This window comes from Oncorhynchus mykiss, chromosome 3 (genome assembly GCF_057628025.1).
Source record: "Oncorhynchus mykiss isolate SJ-2025 chromosome 3, ASM5762802v1, whole genome shotgun sequence".
In the NCBI taxonomy this organism is placed as follows: Eukaryota; Metazoa; Chordata; class Actinopteri; order Salmoniformes; family Salmonidae; genus Oncorhynchus; species Oncorhynchus mykiss.
The window spans coordinates 71,540,739-71,560,020 of record NC_143024.1 but is presented as its reverse complement, the minus strand read 5'-3'; the positions used below and the strand labels follow the sequence as shown (position 1 = coordinate 71,560,020).

The 19,282-nt window shown below is 44.0% G+C and overlaps 1 protein-coding gene and 1 pseudogene across 3 annotated transcripts in view; one reads left to right on the top strand and one right to left on the bottom strand.

Moving 5' to 3' along the window:
* Positions 1-19,282, bottom strand: part of erbb4b (erb-b2 receptor tyrosine kinase 4b) — a 464,723-nt gene that overhangs the window by 326,694 nt on the left and 118,747 nt on the right. The window lies entirely within an intron of this gene.
* Positions 16,567-18,249, top strand: LOC149984670 (uncharacterized; annotated as a pseudogene). The gene is made up of 3 exons (XR_016494800.1): positions 16,567-16,936; positions 17,084-17,384; positions 17,902-18,249. The product of XR_016494800.1 is annotated as an uncharacterized LOC149984670 (transcript).

The following is a 19,282-nucleotide window of genomic DNA, read 5'->3' as shown; positions in this document are numbered from 1 at the left end:
ACGCACGCACAGACACACAGACACACACACACACACACACACTAGCCTACCTGGTTAAATAAAGGTGAAATAAAAAAATAAAAAACACACACACACACACACACACACACACAGATCCCTTTTAAATTCTGCAGCATTAATGTGAGAAAGATTAGTCTAATTGAGGCCCAGAGTTCATCAGACTCGCTTTGCCATTCAACATTTATTAGAGCCCTTTCCTGCACCTCCGCCAGAGAGAGAGAGAGAGAGAGAGAGAGAGAGAGAGAGAGAAAGGGAGCGAGAGATAGAAAGAGAAAGAGCGAGATAGGGAGAGAGAGAGAGAAAAAGAGTGAGAGATAGAAAGAGAAAGCGAGATAGGGAGAGAGAGAGAAAGAGAGCAAGAGATAGAAAGAGAAAGAGCGAGATAGGGAGAGAGAGAGAGAGAGAGAGAGAGAGAGAGAGAGAGAGAGAGAGAGGGGAGAATAGGTGTTGAGCACAGATTTTGGCTTCTCTTTCCGTATCTACTAACCCTGAAGAGAATCCAAATAAGAAGTATTCAGCTGTAAAAACCCTTTAATCGTAGACATCAAAAAGCACCTCACTTTCAGTGTTTATGTCAGCACTGACTGTAATAACCCACTGCCAATAGATCTCTCCAGCAAAATGCCAAGACTTACAAGCAATTGAGCCATAACTTTTGATGAAAGACATATATGTTATTTTCAATTTATCCCATTGCTTTTATCATGGCAATATCAAGCTATTCACATCAAATACCATCCTCTCATGCTCCCCCCCCCCTCTCTCTCACTGTGTCTCTTCCTCTGCGTCTCTCTCTCTCTCTTTCTGTCTTTCTTTCTCTCTGTGTGTCGCTGTCTCACTCTCTCAACGCTACATACACACACACACAAACAGAATAGTAATTCAAGACAGCATGTGTCACAGAGCATTGTAATACAAGTGTCTCAATCCAGCAGATAAATTAGTGTCAGTTTCCCTATCTGCTTCCACTCTACCTTCTTCTCCCCTCTCCTCCCCTCTCCTCCCCTCTCCTCCCCTCTTTCTGACATGCATTATGTTTGTTGGTTGCGGGGTAGCACTGTGAATTTTAAATCCGACCGAATGCCTCTATATTATCAATCACACACAGATATACATGCGTATTCACACACACACACACACACACGCGCGCGTGCACACACACACACACACACACGCACACACGCGCGCACACACACACACACACGCGCGCACACACACACGCGCGCGCGCGCGCACACACACACACACACACACACACACACACACACACACACACACACACACACTGTGGATCAGTCAGATTAGGACGTGATGTGACAGCAACTAAATCAAACAGTCCGTCAGCCAGCCAGCCGGACGCCGATGTGTGCTGTCATGTCTCAACAGTCAATATAGAGCTGAACGTCTGGGCAGCATCAAATTAAAATTGATTGAGGGAAGGAAGCGCTGGAGTGTGTGTGTCTGTGTTTGTTTGTGTGTGTGTGTGTGTGCATGCGCGCATGCGTGTGTGTGTGGTTTTTGAGTATGCATAATTGTGGATTTGTGTGTGTGTGTGTGTGTGCGTGCATGCGTGCGTGTGTGTGGGTGTGTGTGTGGTTTTTGAGTATGCATAATTGTGGATTTGTGTGTGTGTGTATGTGTGTGAAAAGCCCTAGAGTTATTCAGATGAGGAAATAAAAAAAAACACATGAAGAAACATCTGGGCTCATTCAATGGTTTATCTGCCTCCCAAACAGCTCATATTGCTCAGCGCTTCTAAAGATCTATTCCAGGATGAATGTCAAGACACTTAACATGTACTAAAAACAACAGAGGATACTATATGGCAAAAATGTCTCCCTAAATATTTGCTGTATGTTAGCTGTAAAACGGTGGATTGAACGTGAGTCTGATCTGTGTGCTGTAGCACTAGGCCTCAGGCTAAATGAACACTGTAGCTCTACCATAACGATAGAAAGCCATTGACTCTCTGTTATAGAGTTCATACTTACTTATTGCTTTTCTCTTATATGCCACTTGCAGCTAAAGCACACATACGCCAGAATGAGAGGGAGGCTGGAATGGAAAACCTACAAATAAACTGCATTGACCAGGATAGGCTGGTCCAGCATAGGTGATGGTTTTGCTGGCGACCAGCCTTCTCTGTGTTTTGCTGGTGACCAGCCTTCGCTGTGTTTTGTTGGTGACCAGCCTTCACTGTGTTTGCTGGTAACAAGCCTTCCCTGTGTTTGCTGGTAACAAGCCTTCGCTGTGTTTGCTGGTAACAAGCCTTCGCTGTGTTTGCGGGTGACCAGCCTTCTCTGTGTTTTGCTGGTGACCAGCCTTCGCTGTGTTTTGTTGGTGACCAGCCTTCGCTGTGTTTTGTTGGTGACCAGCCTTCGCTGTGTTTTGTTGGTGACCAGCCTTCGCTGTGTTTGCTGGTAACAAGCCTTTGCTGTGTTTTCCTGGTGCCTTTGCTGTGTTTTCCTGTTGCCTTTGCTGGGTTTTCGTGGAGCCTTCGCTGGGTTTTTCTGGTGACAAGCCTTTGTTGTGTTTTCGTGGATTCTTTGCTGTATTTTGCTGGTGACCAGCCTCCGCTGTATTTTCTTGATGCCTTCGCTGCGTTTTGCTGGTGACAGGCCCTTGCTGTTTTGTGATGCCTTCGCTGTGTTTTGTTGCTGACCAGCTTTTGCTGTGTTTTGCTGGTGACAAGCCTTTGCTGTGTTTTCATGGTGCCTTCGCTGTGTTTACGTGGTGCCTTCATTGTGTTTTCATGTTACCTTCGCTGTGTTTTGCCGGTGACCAGCATTTGCTGTGTTTTCGTGGTGCCTTCGCTGTGTTTTGCTGGTTACCAGCCCGCTCTGTATTTTTGCTGTTTTCCAGCCTGTTCTGTGTTTTCGCTGGTGACCAGCCTTTACTGTATTTTGGACATTGGTCACCAGCAAAACCAGCAACAAGTCACATCGTGCCAGCTTGCAAAGTGATGTTCAATACATATTTGAATCCAGCCAGAGTGAGGATATCCTACAACATGCATTAAGAATGATTGCCAGGGTTAGAAAGAGAAACAACCATTTCAGTATTTATTTTATTTAACCTTTATTTAGCTAGGTAAGTCAGTTAAGAACAAATTCTTGTTCACAATGACAGCCTACCTCGGCCAAACCCCAACCCGGAAGACGCTGGGCCAATTGTGTGCCGCCCTATGGGACTCCCAATCACGGCCGGTTGTGGAATCGAACCAGGGTCTGTAGTGACGCCTCTAGCACTGAGATGCAGTGCCTAAGACTGCTGCGTCACTCGCCACAACAGTTGCAATAAGCCCAAAAAACTGATTGGATTAGTTTAGAAAAATGTATATTATTTATCTTTATGTAGCATAAGATTAATTAATCAATCAATGCATGCAAAAAAACAAAAAAGATATTGAAACAAAAAAATAATCTACTGAAATAGAGCATGCTGGGAAATATGATAATGATACGTGTGGTCAGACCAGCTTGACCAGCTGCTGGACCATGCTGGACCAGCATAGACCAGCTTGATCACCAGCATCACCAGCATAAGCTGGTATGTGTCCAAAACACAGTGAAGGCTGGTCACTAGTGTCCAAAACACAGTGAAGGCTGGTCACCAGTGTCCAAAACTGGCTGGTCACCAGAAGGCTGCTCACAAGCTAAATCAGCTGGACCATGCTGGTAAACCAGCATAACCAGCTAGACCATGCTGGTCAGGCCAGCTTGACAAGTTAAATCATGTTGGTCAACCAGCATAGACCAGCATCTGACCAGCACTGACCAGCATAGACCAGCAAATACCAGCATGGACTGGCTTGAAATGTATTATGGTCTCTGGTCTATGCTGTTTTATTCAGTAGGGCAATAGTCATTTTGATTAAACATTTAATATAATACATTGATTAGAGAAGATCCAACCTAAACCAACATCCACAGTGCAGATTATTTATCTAGCATAACTATGGTCTGTGTGTCCAGGCCTTGTCTCTACCCTGTGCCCTGACATTGCTATGGCAATGAGAGAGCCATTATTAAGGCTAGTTAGCAGGGGGAAAGAAGAGGGGGATGAGGAGTAGAGGACAGAGGAGCCGGTGGAAGGAAGGAGGAGGAGGAGGAGGGTGGGAAAGTCGACCGACCACCTACCTTAATGAGAGGGATGACACAGGCCGGTCCACGCCAATAGACCCGCCTCGCAGATCAAACTGTCACTCACCTGTATGTGTTTTTGTGTGTGTGTGTCAGTCAGGAGAGGATTCCGAGCTGACGCAGAGCACCCTAGCTAATCTCCAGAGCAGAGTAGGATGGGCAGACAGGATGGGGTCCTAGTCTCACACCTGAGTCCTCCCTGCAAGACATGACAGCAGCTGGGGCTTTGGCTGTGGTTGAGGATTATATCCTTGCACCTCTCCTGTCTGTATTAGCCCAGAGACTCTACATTCTAAATGGCACCCTGTTCCCTATGTTGTGCACTACTTTTGACTAATTTTAACCAGGGTCCATAGGGTTCTGGTCATAAGTAGTGCACGATATAGTGAATAGGGTGCCATATGGAATGAACCCTGGAGGCTCCAGATGAGTGTTAATTGCTTTGAGTATTAGTAGGCTCATCAGGGCTCAGAGGGCAGAATGGACAAGCCTTCTTGATCACCTCTATATCCTGAGACCAGTGTCTGTCTGATGGATGCCGGGGACTTAAATACTGACACAATACTGACAGAAATGCACTATGCAGAGGATGTGTGTGTGTGTGTGTGTGTGTGTGTGTGTGTGTGTGTGTGTTTGTTTGCGTCTGTGTGTTTGTATTTGTGAATGTGTGTGTGTATTTTGCATAAAATCCCCTCAAAACCCAGGCATATAATATAAAGACAGGCCTCAGTGGTTGTGTGTGTGTGTGTGTGTGTGTGTGTGTGTACGTTTGTGCGTGTGCTCACCTGCTCATGTGTGTGTGTGTGTGTACGTTTGTGTGTGCGATCGCCTGCTCATGTGTGTGTACATTTGTGTGTGTGCTCGCCTGCTCATGTATGTGTGTGTACGTTTGTGTGCGCGCTCGCCTGCTTATGTGTGTGTGTGTGTGTGTGTGTACGTTTGTGTGCGCGCTCGCCTGCTCATGTGTATGTGTGTGAGGCTGGTAGCTATAGAGCTTAAAGTCCCTGATGTCACTGAGCTGCTTGGTTCAAATCCGGCCTTATGACCTGCCTTTATTTCCCTGCACGCTGAACACAGACAGACAAGCAGACAGATCCACGTGACCAGAGGAGAGGGAGATCAGCGTAATTTAGAAGTCACTTTTATCCAGAGTGACTTGTAATTAGTGCATTCATGTTAAGATAGCTAGGTGAGACAAGAACACATCACAATCGTCGGGGGGCGTCGGGAGAGTTATTTAAGATTTTTTTTATTCAGAGGTAGTGTTGCAGATGTTTTCGAAAGATGGGCAGGGACTCCGCTGTCCTGACTAGGGGGAAGCTGGTTCCACCATTGGGGTGCCAGGACAGAGAAGAGCTTTGACTGGGTTGAGCGGGAGCTGCCCACCCATTAGAGGTGGGAGGGACAAGAGACCAGAGGTGGTGGAACAGAGTGCTCGGGTTGGGATGAGCATAGCCTGAAGGTAAGGAGGTACAGTTCCCCTTGCTGCTCTGTATGCAAGTACCAGAGTCTTGAAGATGATGCATGCTTCGACTGGAAGCCAGTGGAGTGTGCGGAGGAGCGGGGTGGCACAAGCAGGAGCCCTACCAACAGAGAGTTGCAGTAGCGCGAGGTGTCTGCAGGCACGCCCCCCCCCCCCCCCCCCCCCCTCCAATGTAGAGAATTGGAATAACATCTGCTTTAAAACTACAAAATGTTCTTCGCAAAATGTGTAGAATTGCAGTAAATAAGCTTCACATCTGCAAAATTGTCTCCACCAACAGGAGGGGTGTGAACAGTTTATATCATGAACAGCGCCTGTGCCCATAGAAATAGACGTGGTGTGCGCGCAGGGGGGGGGGGGGCCCAATGCAGGAAGGTGAACAAATTTGGGAACCCTTGGTCTAGACGGGAGATGACAAGTGCCTGGATTAGGACCTGTGCCGCGTCCTGTGTGAGGAAAGGTCGTACTCTACAGATGTTGTAGAGCATGAACCTGCAGGAGCGGGTCACTGCTTTGATGTTTGCAGAGAATGACAGGGTGTTGTCCAGGGTCACACCAAGGTTCTTTGCACTCTGGGAGGGGGACAACCTGCAGTTTGTCATCTGTGATGGAGAGGTCTTGGAGCGGGCAGGCCTTTCCTGGGAGGAAGATCAGCTCCGTTTTGTCGAGGTTGAGCTTGAGGTGATGGGCCGACATCCAAGCTGAGATGTCTGCCAGGCACGCTGAGATGCGTGTCGTCACCTGGGTGACAGAAGGGGGGAAGAAGAAGAATAGTTGAGTGTCATCCGCATAGCAATGTTAGGAGAGACCATGTGAGGATATGACAGAGTCGAGTGACTTGGTGTAGAGAAAAGAGGAGAGGGTGTGGAACAAGCCTTGGGTGACACCATCAGTGAGAGCACGTGGTGCAGACACAGATCCTCTCCACTCCACCTGGTAAGCGCAACATGCCAGCTAGAATGGAATTCAGGAGTGTTCAGAGCCTTAGACGCCCAACCCTGAGAGGATGGAGAGGAGGATCTGATGGTTCACGGTGTCAAAGGCAGTGGATAGATCTAGGAGGATGAGAACAGAGGAGAGAGAGTCAGCTCTGGCAGTGCAGAGAGCCTCCGTAACACAGAGAAGAGCAGTCTCAGTTGAGTGAGCCGCTTTGAAGCCTGACTGGTGCAGGTCAAGAAGATCGTTCTGAGAGAGATAACGTCAGAGTTGGTCAGAGACAGCACGCTCAAGTTTTTGGAAAGAAAAGAAAGAAGGGATACCGGTCTGTAGTTTTTGACGCCAGAGGGGTAGAGTGTTGGTTTCTTGAGGAGGGGAGTGACTGGCCATGCTGAAGTCAGAGGGGATGCAGCCTGTGGTCAGTGATGAGTTGATGAGGAAAGTGAGAAATGGGAGAAGGTCTCCAGAGATGGTCTGGAGAAGGAGGGGATGGGGTTGAGTGGGAAGGTTGTCGCATGGCCGGACACTAGTCGCAGGACAATGTGGATGTGTACAATAGGGACATTACTCAGAACCTATAAAGAAAATAGGCCTTGTGTGATAGAGACAGGGAGAGACATGGAGAGAAAGATGGAGACAGAGAGAGACAGCAACAGACAACAGGAGAGAGAGGGAGAGAGAGAGTGAAAGAGAGAGAGTGGGGAGGGAGGGCGAGATATAGTGACAGAGGGAAGAGAAAGGGTTCTGTCTTCATCGATGGCATTGAATGAGGTAATGAGTGTTGCATTGTGGGAGTGATAGTCACAGGGCGATGAACAAATCAACAACAAGCCGTTGCTCATTGAAAACAGCCTCAATAAGCTGTGTGTGTGTGGGTCCGTGAGCGTTCCTGCATGCCGCCTGCCTGTGTGTGTGTGTGTGTGTGTGTGTGTGTGTGTGTGTGTGTGTGTGTGTGTGTGTGCGATGCTCTCAGCTCCCTCTCCATCAGCCCAGGGCCATTGTGTCCTGGGGCAGTATCTATGTCTATGCTGAAGACACTATTCATTTTATTTAGTTTTTTGGACAATTTGTAGATCATTTGTGGTTCATTTTTTTTACAATACAAAACATCCACCAACAAACACCCACAACCCAGATCCACCCTCTCACACATCCATCTCTAGCGTCGCATCACTGTCCACCACATGACCTCAAACTGCACCATTTTGTTTCTCTCTGTCGCCCAGGCAATTTCAACATTTAGATAATAAAGAATTTGACCTTTCCATTGTGCTAACAATGGAGGATTGGTATAATTTTTCAAATTGATTGACAAGAAAACTATTCAATCTAACATGTACACAAGAGTTATTTTCAGGTCCAAAAAGTTGGACCCGGACCCGAACGAACCAGAGGCCAATTAGACCGAACCAGAGGACAATTAGACCGAACCAGAGGACAATTAGACCGAACCAGAGGACAATTAGACCGAACCAGAGGACAATTAGACCGAACCAGAGGACAATTAGACCGAACCAGAGGACAATTAGACCGAACCAGAGGACAATTAGACCGAACCAGAGGACAATTAGACCGAACCAGAGGACAATTAGACCGAACCAGAGGACAATTAGACCGAAACAGAGGACAATTAGACCGAACCAGAGGACAATTAGACCGAAACAGAGGACAATTAGACCGAAACAGAGGACAATTAGACCGAAACAGAGGACAATTAGACCGAAACAGAGGACAATTAGACCGAACCAGAGGACAATTAGACCGAAACAGAGGACAATTAGACCGAAACAGAGGACAATTAGACCGAAACAGAGGACAATTAGACCGAAACAGAGGACAATTAGACCGAACCAGAAGACAATTAGACCGAAACAGAGGACAATTAGACCGAACCAGAGGACAATTAGACCGAACCCAAAAGGACTTGACGACAACCAGACCTAGATTGGTTAAATAATAGGTTGCTCTTCTGGTTAAATATAGGCCTTGATGTTGTCAATATGCACACACTACCCCATAATGAGAAATTGATAACAGGTTTTTAGGAAAATTTGCAATAGTATAATAAAAAAAAACAGAAATACTCTATTTACGTAAGTATTCAGACCCTTTGCAATGAGACTCGAAATTGAGCTCAAGTACATCCTGTTTCCATTGATTGGAGTTCACCTATTGGAAAGGCACACAGTTGACAATGCATGTCAGAGCAAAGTCTAATTGTCCACAAGGCCTTGGTCAGGGAGGTGATCAAGAACCCAATGGTCACTCTGACAGAGCTCCAGAGTTCCTCTGTGGAGATGGGAGAAACTTCCAGCAGGACAACCATCTCTTCAGCACTCCACCAATCAGGCCTTTATGGTAGAGTGGCCACAGGATCTAGGGAAAGATTAACGGAGCAAAGTAGAGAGAGATTCTTGAAGAAAACCTGCTCCAGAGTGCTCAGGACCTCAGACTGGGTTGAAGGTTCACCTTCCAACAGGACAACAACCCCAAGCACACAGCCAAGACAATGCAGGAGTAGCTTCGGGACAAGACTCTGACTGTCCTTGAGTGGCCCAGCCGGAGCACGGACTTGTACCCGATCGAACCTCTCTAGAGAGACCTAAAAATAGCTGTGCAGCAATGCTCCCCATCCAACCTGACAAATACAGGTGTGCCAAGCTTGTAGCATCATACCCAAGAAGACTTGAGGCTGTAATCGCTGCCAAAGGTGCTTCAACAAAGTATTGAGTAAAGGGTCTGAATACTTATGTAAATATGATATTTTACTCCTTTAATTTTATTACATTTGTAAATATGTATAAAAAACTGTTTGGGGTATTGTGTGTAGACATAAAAACATGTTTTTTTTAGAATAAGGCTATAACGTAACAAAATGTGGAAAAAGTCAAGGGGTCTGAATACTTTCCAAATGCACTTGTACGTATGCGAAGAGGGGAATTCCAAGGTAACAGAATGATGCTGAGACTCAGATTTTTCACTTTAAAATGTGTGTCAAACAAAAAACTACTATTGCAAAGTTCAACAAACTATACAACTCGATACTCAAGGACTACGTTTAACAATTTCCACATTTACTTGGAGAACAGTGCAGAGTTTGGTAACACAATGACGGTTTGTGCTGTTTGTGCCGTCATTCTGCTACCAAACTTTGCATCTATACTGTTCTTCAAGTAAATCTGTTTTAGTAAAATTTTCATTGGACATTTTTTAAGGTCGTCCATGTGCATAGTTTGTATGGTTTGTTTAATTTTGCAGTTATTGGGTTTTTTAAAGTGAAAAATCTGTGTCTTGGCATCATTCTGTTACCATGGAATTGGCCATTAGTGTAGTGTTGTTTACTTATATGTAAATATTCCACAGTCATGCTGAAGCACACACATGTAAATTGATTTTATGCGCCTGTAAAATAATGAGCACTCTCCAGCTGTTCCACTCTTTCTCCCCTGTCTCTCTCTCTCTCTCCATCCATCTCTCCCCTTCTCTCTCTCTCTCTCTCTCTCTCTCTCCTGCTCTCTCTCTCTCTCTCTCCTGCTCTCTCTTTCTCTCTCACTGACCCATTATTTCTCTACCCACCCTCTCTCCCTAATATTCACTATCCAACATACTGTACATGATCAGATTTGATTTCTAGTTCACCATTACATCATTAAACATGATTCAGTTTGCTTCCATGTTGTTAGCCCTTTATGTTGACAACTCCCAGTCAGCACTGGTAGTGCCAGAGGGGTGTCTCCTCTCTCCTCAAACACATTCAACTGATTCTACAAATGTGATATATCGATCGCTCTGTCTTTTTACTTCACAATATGAATGAGTGATGGATCCATCCCTGACTTCACAGTGTGGCTGAAAAGATGGAGGCTGTCCTGGACCATACATTCTGGGGCTTCATCCCAAATGGCACCCTACGGGCCCTGGTCTAAAGTAGTGCACTAGATAGGGAATAGGGTGCCATTTGGGACAAAAACGGGCTATAAACCTGAATTGTTTCATCCACACTACTATTTGCATAGCTAGGGCCAGGAGTCATGGGTCTAAGAGTTTGCAGGTCAGGTAGGTTATGTCATCAGAAAAAACTCCTGGCTATAGAAATAGCAGATAGCAGGAGAACATAGAAAATAACCTGAACATTATTCAGTTTTCGAAAACTTTCCCAAGCCAGCTACACTATTCAAGGCAGTGTGAAAATGTGAGCTTATTCAATAATGAACGGCATAACTGAATTCTATAATTGCATTTTGAAAGCATTAATTTTAGTTCGTTCAGTAGAAGTCTTTTGGGAGTGGTGTAATGCAGAAATGAGAAGCAATTGATTGGCTGAATGAACGGGGCTCACTAGGGAGGTGGTCTGAGTATGCATGTTCCAACACTGGGACCCGTCCCATAGCCGTGGTACCACGAAAACACACACGGACATACACACCCACACACCGGCACCCTGCCATCAAATGAAAACATGTCTCTGTTGGATCCCTCTTCCCCTCTTTCTCTCTCTTTCCCTCCACGAGGGGACTCCTTCCTTCATTACCCAGAAAATATCTCCTCACAATTACCTTTCCCTCCCATTTTCTTTTCATCTATCTTTTTTTTCTCCTCCTCCTCCCTCCATCTCCCTCAGGGCTCTGTCTTTTATACCAGAGCTTCATGTATCTTTTCTAGTTGTTAAGTCCTGCCTCTCCTCTCAGTAAATGACTGCTTTGAGGTTTTCTGGGCGGGTGAGCAGACGAGAGGGTTGTGTCCTCAATGACACCATATTCACTTTATAGTGCACGACTTTTGACCAGGGCCCATACAGTGCACTATATAGTGAATAGGGTGCCATTTGGGACATACAAACCTGAGAGGAGTTTTAGAGAGGGACCCTCCTGTCTTAAGGTCTTCCCAAACTGTATGTCGGATTCAGCCTTTTACCATTATTACCTGGCCACTGGGCTATTTACATTGATACCCCCTCCTTCATTTGTTTTGTACACTGCTGCTACTCGCTGTTTATTATCTATGCATAGTCACTTCAGCCCTGCCTCCATGTACAAATTACCTCAACTAACCTGTACCCCCGCACACTGACTCAGTACCGGTGCCCCCTGTATATAGCCTCGTTATTGTTATTTTGTGTTACTTTTTATAATTTTTTTGTTTAGTTTATTTGCTAAATAAAATGGAATTGATCTATTGTAAAGCCTGGAAGCTCTGAGTGCAGCTGGAGGTCTACCTGAAAGTATATCCCCACCTAGCTGGGAGACTAAATATTCCCTATTTAGTGCACTATTCTTGACCAGAGTCCATCGTAGCCCTCTAGGTCTACAGGCCTACCTCCAGGCTCAGAGTCGCCCAGGGATGTTCACTGACAAACAGCACAGATCTGGCCAATATAGACCTGGTAGCTGGGGAATCTGGGAAATCCACTTGCTCCCGTTTCCTTGTGTTTATTTAGCAACCTGCAATCTTCTGATAGGGTCATGACCGTCTGATCACCTGGCAACCCTGCAGGTCAGCGTTAATGAGGATGAGGTCATCAGCGGTCACCAAGGGGGAGAGGCCATGAAAGATCGACGTGGTCCATACTTATCTCTTAGCGACCTAGCCTGTGGGGGCTGTCTCTGTCTTTGATGTGCTGCTTCCTTTGAACAAGTCTGGTTTGTGTTACGGAGGAGAGGGAGAGGGAGCGGGAGAGATGGCCGGACTCTCGGTGGTAACAGCGGGTGGGATCTTTAATGAACAACTCCACCACACATTCCTTCCAAAACTCTCCCTGGGTGTGCCTCAAGTTGTACCCTCCCCCATATATAGTCCACTGCTTTTGACCAGGGCCAATAAGACACTATATAGGGAGTAGGATGCCATTTGGGACACAACCCCTCATTTAGACTTAGAGATGTACTGTACTGCTGCTAAGTCATTTCAAGTTCCACTAGTTATCTAGCTGAGGTTGACAAGTGAGTGGCCAAACCTAAGATATTATATAGTCTTGTTATGTGCTGGAGGTCCTCATAAGCTCTTTTCTGAGTAGGCTTTGATATGATAAGGGAGGGATAGAGGGATGGAGAGATAGAGGGATGCATGGTAAGAGTCAGGTCTGAGTGTCCTTTTAATGGTAGTAAAGGGTTGTCCTTCAGATGTCCAATTCTACAACTTCAACTAAATTATTCCCCATTATACCACATTAGTCTGTAGTCAGTCTTTTATATTATCGCGGAACTATTGTCTATGTCTGAGCTATTATCACAATTACCACTCTGTTACCACTATTACCAATATTACCACTATTACCAATGTTACCACTATTACTACTATTACCAATGTTACCAATATTACCAGTATTACCACTACTACCACTGTTACCAATATCACCATTATTATCAATATTGGCACTATTACTAATCTGTTACCACTCTGTTACCACTATTACCATTATTATCACTATTACCACTATTATCACTATTACTATTACAATGTTAATACTTTTACCCCTATTACCAATGTTACCACTATTACAACTATTACCACTATTACCACTATTACCAATGTTAATACTTTTACCCCTATTACCAATGTTACCACTATTACAACTATTACCACTATTACCACTATTACCAATGTTAATACTTTTACCCCTATTACCAATGTTACCACTATTACAACTATTACCACTATTACCAAAGTTATCAATCTGTTACAACTATTACCACTGTTACCACTATTACTACTGTTATCAATAGTACCACTATTACCAATCGGTTACCACTATTACAACTATCACCAATGTTACCATTATTACCACTATTACCAATGTTATTAATATTTTACCACTATTACAACTATTACCAATGTTACCATTATTACCACTATTACCAATGTTACCAATATTACCACTATTACCACTACTACCACTGTTACCACTATTACCAATGTCACCACTATTACCAATATTAGCACTATTACTAATCTCTTGCCACTCTGTTACCACTATTACCACTATTACCACTGTTACCACTATTACTACTGTTATCAATATTACCTCTATCCACTATTACCAATCTGTTACCACTATTACAACTTTTACCACTTTTACCACTGTTAGCACTATTACCAGCATTACCAATGTTAACACTATTACCACTATTACATTTAAAATTGTTACATTTTAGTCATTTGCCAGACACTCTTATCCAGAGTGACTCACAGGAGAAATAAGGGTTAAGTCCCTTGCTCAAGGGGACATCGGTAACACATTTTCTCCTACCACTATTACCCCTGTTACCACTATGTTACAACTATTAACAATGTTACCACTAGTACCACTGTTACAACTATTAATACTGTTACCACTATTACCAATTTGTTATCACTATCAATACTATTACCATGGTTACCACTATTACCACTATTACCAATGTTACCACTAGTACCACTGTTACAACTATTAAACAATGTTACCACTAATAACAATCTGTTATCACTATTACCACTATTACCAATCTGTTACCACTATAACCACTGTTAGCACTATTACCGCTATTAGCACTGTTACCACTATTACACATCTGTTACCACTATTACCAATCTGTATAAATTATATACGAGTAGTCTTTGGAAGACCTTGTTTCATTAAACCTACTGTCAACTGTCTCTTTTTTGCCTGAGAGAACCCACGCCATGTCAGTGTGACAGACCGTTTTGTAGCACAGCAAAGGCTGCTGTGGAAGAGAGTGAGTCCTGTTACCTACAGGGACATGCTGAGTTACCTGCACTTCAATGAGTTTGCCTAGTTTAACCCTTTGACACTTACGAACACATACACTCAACAGGTGTGATTAGAACGCTTATTTAAAACATCCAGTTTCGATTAATGAAAAAGTCAGTGTTTGAGCTGGCCACACTGTTTTTTCACAGAAACATTTTTCACAAACAGTCTTTACAACATTATGTCCTGAATGTGATCAGTTTATTTTTGGATGCAAATGTTCAGATATTCACAGAAGTAGTGACAGCATAACACAATCATCCAAACCAGAAAATGTAGGCTACATTAGTCCTAGAGCTAACTGAGGAAAGATTGACGTAACACAAGTGGTCATATTTAGCTAACTCTTGGCTGACAGAAGCCATAATATGAATTAGCTAATAGCAATTACAATTTACAATTCCTCACGTCATGGGTGAGCTCACCATTGATCTAAATAATTCAGTAAAACACTTTCTAAGAATCCAAAGTAATCCGACGATGAGTAGTTTGTGTGCGCCGCCATGTTCTTATTTCACGTCAACCAAAGATAAGAAGAGGAGACAAGATGTTTGGTCTGTTTGCAGTATGCATGTTGAAGGGAGTGTGTAGTCTACCATCATTCACTTCCCTTCATTCACTTCCGGAGGTTTACTCGAAAGATGAGTTAACCATCCCTTCACCTCATTTTATTATAACATCTTTGGTCCGACAGATGTTTTACGTGACACCCAAAATGCATTCTATAAAGTTTTTAAAAAATGCGCCACATAAGGCTGGCAAAGAGCTTAGCATTAGGTCATAATAATCAGCACAACCTTCAAAAAATGCAAGAATCGGAATGCAGGATTTGTCACCAGCACTTGAAAACGCGAAAAAAACTTTTTACGGGAAACAACAATGAAGGCAATGAGAGTGCCAGCCAGAAAATGTGCCAGGGGAAACACAGGGGAAGTGTTGGGTTCTCAACGAAGAGCAATGTTTGTCCGGCTCAGTAAAGCCTCAAACATACACTGTCCTCAACAGTGAAATCGACTACTTCTATGTGAATTAATAAGGAGGAACACACCTCGATTCACACTGTTGTTAGAAAATAAAACTTGTTAGAAAATAATTTGAAATTGACAAGTTGAAACATAGTCTATAGATACATAGCAGGAAGATTTAAAGTGGTATTTGAACACAGCTATGTTAGAATGCTGTCCCTGTCACCCTGTCTGTCAGCCAAACTGGTTTGTCTCTGTACCTCCCACCAACAGTCGCTGGACTGGTTCTCCATCTGTACTGGCCAAATACTTTGGGTCTATAACATCACCCCTGCTCTCTGAGAGAGATATCAGTAAATCATCAGATCTGAACACACATACCCTGTCATGTCGAGCTGGCAGTACCAACAGATGTAACAGCTATCAGATACAGATGGGATCCTGCTAGTACACCACAGGGACGTGATGTAACAGAACCATGGGTAACACACGCATGCAGTCACACACACACACACACACACACACACACACACACACACACACACACACGTACGCACACACACACACACACACGTACGCACACACACACACACACACACACACACACACACACACACACACACACACACACACACACACACACACACACACACACACACACACACACACACACACACACACACACACACACACAGACATCATCTGTTCCCATAGACTTCCAGTCATTGCACTAACGCTAGTTAACAATTGCACGAGTTCATCTGACTCTGGGGAAGTAGATAAAGGGCTTCTATCCCTTTAACCAGGAAAATACCCTTGAGGTTAGAAAACTATTTTGTGAGGGGGACCTGGAAAAAAGGTTGCAATAATGGATATATTTCACAAAGATATGCTGCATTTCATCATGCTATCAAACAGTAGTGGGTCAATCAGTTGCTACAAAGACCAAAGTCCTTGTCCAACGTAGTGAGTAAGAACATGAAACTGCAGTACAGTCACCAGACTTACAGTTTTTGTGGATTGTTTACACACTAAAATTAAAAGTAGTACACTATTAGCAAAACCTTACACTCAAGAAGCAAAACATCAGCCCATATTTGCACAACTATAAGCACATTGTCAACCTCACACTTGTTGCAAAACTCTACACACAGTGATTTGAAAAACACTAAACACACTTAACATACATTACACACAAAAATCTATCATGAAGTCACATCTTTGCAATACCAAAGCACTGACTGTCAAATTACCACACCGTCCAACCAATTGGTTCAACACAGTCATCAGGTGTGCAAACACTCGTTTGCTTAATTGTAGACACACCAATCAGGTGTATAAGCACTATAAAAAGCTGCAGGTGAGTTCCTCGGTCTTCAAGCACAATGGAAAGAGTCAGAGAAAGAGTAAGACGACGAGGAGGAGGAGGAGGAGGACGACAACGAGGAGGAGGAAGGGGAGGAAGAGGAAGACAAGAAGGTGCTCAAAGAGGACCGAATCTGACAAATGAGATCCGCGCAACACTGGTTGATCACGTTGTCAACCACGGCCTGACGCTGAGGGAGGCTGGACTGCGAGTACAGCCAAATCTAAGCCGATATACAGTGGCAAGTGTGATGAGAACATTTCGACTGGAAAATAGGTATTGTAAAAATATCATCATATCAAAAACATCTGCACGGTTTCAGTAACAGCTTACAGTACTGTATTCTATGCACTATCAGCACTTCTGTTACCTTTTCCTGTGAAATTACTGTACTATTGTACACTGTTTTTTTTTTCTACATAGGATTGAGGGTCAGGGACGACAAGGGGGAAGGCCTCCTATGTTCACAGAACAGCAAGAGAGGGAGATAGTAAACATGGTTTTGGCCAACAATGCTATAACACTCAAGCAGCTCCAAGCTAACATTGTCAATAACCACACCATTTTCAACGATATCCATCAGGTCTCAACATCAACACTGCCACGCATCCGAAAAAAAAACATATTCAAATGAAGCAAATTTATCGAGTGCCTTTCGAGCGCAATTCCGAAAGGGTGAAACAACTGCGGCATGATTATGCAGAGGTATGTATTCACTTTAGCAGTGTGATCTTGCATACTGTCTCATAATCTTTTACTGTACTGTAATATGTATGCTAGATCTACACTGAACTACACAATTTTGCCCGACACTGTTTTTCAGAGAGTTTTACGAATGGATGGAGAGGAGATCCAGCATGAGTTCATTTACGTAGATGAGGCTGGGTTCAACCTGACGAGAACACGAAGGAGGGGAAGAAACATCATTGGCCACAGGGCTATAGTCAATGTCCCAGGGCAACGTGGGGGTAATATAACACTCTGTGCAGCCATTACACAGAATGGGGTCCTCCACCGCCATGCCCATATGGGCCCTTACAACACAGCACTCATACTTACATTCTTGGACCAATTGCACAACATAACAGCAGCAAATCAAATCAATCATATGCAATACATTGTTGTCTGGGACAATGTGTCTTTCCACCGCTCTGCTCTGGTTCAGAACTGGTTTCAGCAACATCCACATTTCACCGTCCTATATCTTCCACCACACTCTCCATTCCTCAACCCTATAGAAGAGTTTTTCTCGGCATGGCGGTGGAAGGTATATGATCTCCGTCTCCAGGCTGACGTACCCCTCATCCAAGCCATGGAGGAGGCCTGTGACCAGATGGAGGTAGCAGCAATGCAAGGATGGATTCGTCATTCAAGACGTTTCTTCCCAAGGTGTCTTGCTAATGACAACATTGCCTGCGATGTTGATGAAATTCTCTGGCCAGATCCAGCTAGGCGAAGAGACAATGTCTAGTTATTTATTTTTTTGAACTTACAATACGTAAAGTGTCGTTTGGTTACAGTATTATGACTCTCCATCATCAACATTTTGGGGGTGTTGAGAAATAAATGAGTTTCTTCAGTCTGCAACATTGGTCTTGTGTAGTGTTTGGTGAATTTACATTTTATTTGTACTTTGTTGATAGTAGCCTACTCTAATCATAGGGAAGTAGAAGTGCTAAAAGTGTTTTAGGTTTATCACAGCAGAGTGTAACTCGTGTAAACAGAGTCTAGTAATGTGAAACGTGTGTGTTTCATATGGTAACAAAGTGTGGTTTTTAAAAAGAAGTGTATAGTTTTTACAAGAGTGTTTAATTTTTGCAAAGGATCTGTAGTGTTTTGCTAATTGGGTGTGTGGTTGTGCTAATTGTGTGTAGTGTTTTGAAAACACGGGCCCTGTTTTGAAAATCGTGCTTAAGCAATCAAAAAAAACTGTAATACAGAGAGTTCTTATAATCATGTAACTATATTTAATGTCTCTAAGACATGATGACAGTGTATATCAAACAACTCTAAGTTGATTTTCTATGATTCAGTAGTATAGGAGGGGAACTCTGTGATCACAGCAGGAGCTGTGTCAGGATTGACTGCTGCACTGATGTCTGTCTGTCTGTCTGTCTGTCTGTTTGTCTGTCTGGCCTCCCTTCACTGCCCCACTAAGCCTTGAGGCTCTGCACCATGCCTGTCTGTTGACATTACTGTGCTGCGCTCCTCAAACACACAGACGCAGACACACACACACACACACACACACACACACACACACTCCTTCAAAACGTCTCTTGGGTGTACCAGGTCTCCATAGCGACAGACAACAACGTAGTGAGATGAAGTGCAGTGTTGAAGTTTTAATGACCAGATTAATCGATCTGCCACCTTCTCCAACTGGTGTAACAGGCTGGAGGAGTGTGTGTGCGTGCGTGTGTATGAAGTGTGTGTGTTTCTTTTATGAGTGTGTGTGAGGGGGCCGATTTGTGCTTTATGACCAATGCAGTGATGTCTTGTATATTGTGAGTACCAGAACAGCTCTCTGATCAGTGACTAATGACTGACAAGGGTAATCATTAACCTGGATGATCGTGTCCAGATTAGGTTGTGTATCACATAGTCACACTATCAATGCTT